Source organism: Neltuma alba, unplaced genomic scaffold (assembly GCF_004799145.2).
Source record: "Neltuma alba isolate B1F8T4 unplaced genomic scaffold, ASM479914v2 tig00012051_pilon, whole genome shotgun sequence".
Lineage (NCBI taxonomy): Eukaryota > Viridiplantae > Streptophyta > Magnoliopsida > Fabales > Fabaceae > Neltuma > Neltuma alba.
Window position 1 is genome coordinate 14581 of NW_021636615.1, and position 3029 is coordinate 17609.

Sequence of the window (3029 nt, forward strand, 5' to 3'; positions counted from 1 at the left end):
AAGTGAATTAGAATCTTATATTTAGAATCAAATTAAAATCAAACTAATACTTGTATTAAGGACTAGAAGTAATATATTTTATGGGAAAAGATAAATTTTCTACTCTTAGTTTGACTCAATAATTTTATAAAGCATTTTTTTTCCTGTTCCCTAATATTAATAGTTGGTCTCCAATAATTTTCGTGTGTAAAGTACTATTATGTTTGAAAAAATGTGTTGTACAAGACTTCAAGAGATTTTTTTTTTTTTTTGTGCCATACACGTTACTTTCATTTGGGACCAAATAATATTTTTAAGGATAACATTTCTCCTAAATTTAGATGGAATAAACAATCCAACTAAACAGCACCTCTGGATTCCTTCCAAGTTTTCCAAATCATCCCCACCAAACATTTCTTCTCCCTCTCCCATCTACCTTCTCAATTCCATCACCTTCCTGTTCCAGCCTACCAAACACCTAATCGCTAGGTATTGAATCATCCAGGAACTTCACTTTTGTTCTCCAACTGTCATCCTCCCTTCTCTCTGTGTGTGAGCGGGGTGTGTGTGTGTGTGTATAAGCAGGGAGGGACGCAAGCAGGAAAATTCATTTTCCCCTTCATTCAAATAGTATAAACATACACAACGTATCTGAATTCTGGGAAGTCACTACCAGATTACAGGAATGAAACTAATATAACTTATCCTAATAGTTACAAAGAAAGTGTGCAATACGCAATTTGATATCCTGATTGCTGAGGTATAAAACCGGATCACCAACCAAGTCTTTGTCTGGCTGACAGACTGAAGATACATGGATTGACGTTAGCATATCAAGAAGCAGAGCATGGAGACAACTTCCAGACCAATTCACATTGTATATACAGATAGAGCATGAGTATGCTCCTGTAAATAGGACGACACCATAAAGTAAATCTGCAAGAAGCCATCATTTTATTCACTGACTGCAGCAACAGAAGTAGCGGATGGAGAAGACTGCTGACGACGAGCTCGGGCAGTTACTCCAGCAAACCAAGCAACCCTCATGATCTGCAAACCGAGAATCAATACCCACCAGCAAACCAACCCCCTAATTGTATGCACCATCCATGCTGGGGTGCTGAGTTCGGCCCCAAGTCTCAAACCTCTCATCAGCTGCAAGACCCGTAAGACCCGTAAATGATCGGGGTTACTAGCCAGACTGGCGACTGCCATTGCCAAGTGAGAACCTCAGTGAGAATCTGTACTGACAAAGAAGAAGGTAAGGACCAAGTAGGATTGCAAAAGAGATCGAAGAAGTTGGGGCTGGAGAAAACCCTTCTCAGACCCAAATATCATCAATAGTGGAACAATAAAACCAGTAACAGTTGCAACAATGTTCCAGAACTGGTAACTAAAGGGGGCCTTGCTTTTGCAATCTTCTGTTGGGGACTTTGGTCGTGCACAAGAATCAGCCATAAGGAGAAAAAGGGTCGCGCCAAGGTTAAAGATACAATCAAGTCCAATCAATGAAAGCAAGCTAGCTATATTAGAGCCAACAAAGATTGAAGACATTGGTAACCACAACGTTGGAACCATGCCTGTCGTGAGAAGAACAGAAGGGCCCAGAATCCACATGGGCCATTTGAGAAACTGAAACAAAACATCTGGCTGAAGTTTTGTCTCTACAGGCGCATCAGCATTGTTCATTGCTGGCTCATTGCTTTTGCTAGAATCAAGGGTGTCGAATATATTGGTGCCAGTCTGCAAGAATTTATCACCCTGATCATCAGTAGGAGCATATGTAACAGGTGATGGTCCCCATGGAGTCAACTTTGTGCAGCATATGCAGGATTGTTTCTTGTGAATGCGAGGAAATGTGAGACCCTGGAATACTTTTCCTGATTTTAATAATCCCAGCCCAGCCTACTATGATGACACTCCCAAAAGTGAAAGTTTGTATTTTAATAATAGGTTGAGCCAATGATGTCATTCCTCTATATATGCCAACAACTCTGCAGGTTTTTTGTGCGCTATCCTTTGACACCTGACACATCAATCAAGAAAGGGCAATCTGATGATGGCACAGTCATTGTTGTTCCCATAATTAAGAAACTACATTTTTGCAATGAAATTTGTACCATACTAAAAATCATCATGTGCTACTTTAATCAGACTGTGAGAAAATATAACACTAGTCATATGAAAAGAGAAGGATTACGGTAGAATCACAGCTCTGAAAAATGTATTATTCAAATGGAAAATGCCCCTCCACAGAGTGTAGGTCCATGGATGTTCTACAAGATAAGAAAGAACAGAACGAACAGTACCACACTGTGCATTCGAGAGGCAAAGAAAGTCTCCTCACAATTCACTCATCACAATTTCCATACCCTTCCGAATAACCAGACCCTGTTATATAACCCCTTCTCTCTCACTAACTGTCAATTCTAAAATACCACAAATGCTCGCTCTCATATGGTTCACACCCACATATCAATATTAACCGTATATCCAATAGATTATCTAAGGGTGGTAAAAAGTAAATTACAGGGCCTCCATATGTGAGAGGATAATCTTTTGCACGTTAATACATTGATTCATTGAATATCATCCACGACTTCTACTGAGTACCTTATAAGCATTCCCTGTGCCTAGAATACAAACTTCACAGAACACCATGAGATGTTGCACGTGATGATGGGGATTCGACGGATTATCAATCAAGTTGTAAGCAACTGATCTAAAATAACTCAGAGTAACCTTCTAGGAAACAAATTAACTAACTTCTCTATAGATAAAAAAATTTTTGATCATTGATCATCATTGAAAGGAAATGTGCAAGAGGCACTATGGTGTGGGAAACAAATAGATTCTATTAGAACCTTGTAATTTGGTCTAAAATCATTGAATTTCTGATGCAAGATATATTAACACAGAAAACAATCAAGTAACTGACAACACTAGTACATATTGCAATTTATATTAGTTTCCTGTTCTGGCCTTTGCATATTTGTTTAGAAAGGTATATTTTTATGAGTTTGTAGCATTCAATTCTTATCAAGGTAGGT

General features: G+C 38.7%; 1 pseudogene; it reads right to left on the minus strand.

Annotated features, from left to right (window-relative positions):
* Positions 1 to 569: 569 nt before the first annotated feature.
* On the minus strand, positions 570 to 2681 carry LOC114721653 (uncharacterized; annotated as a pseudogene).
* Positions 2682 to 3029: the final 348 nt, after the last annotated feature.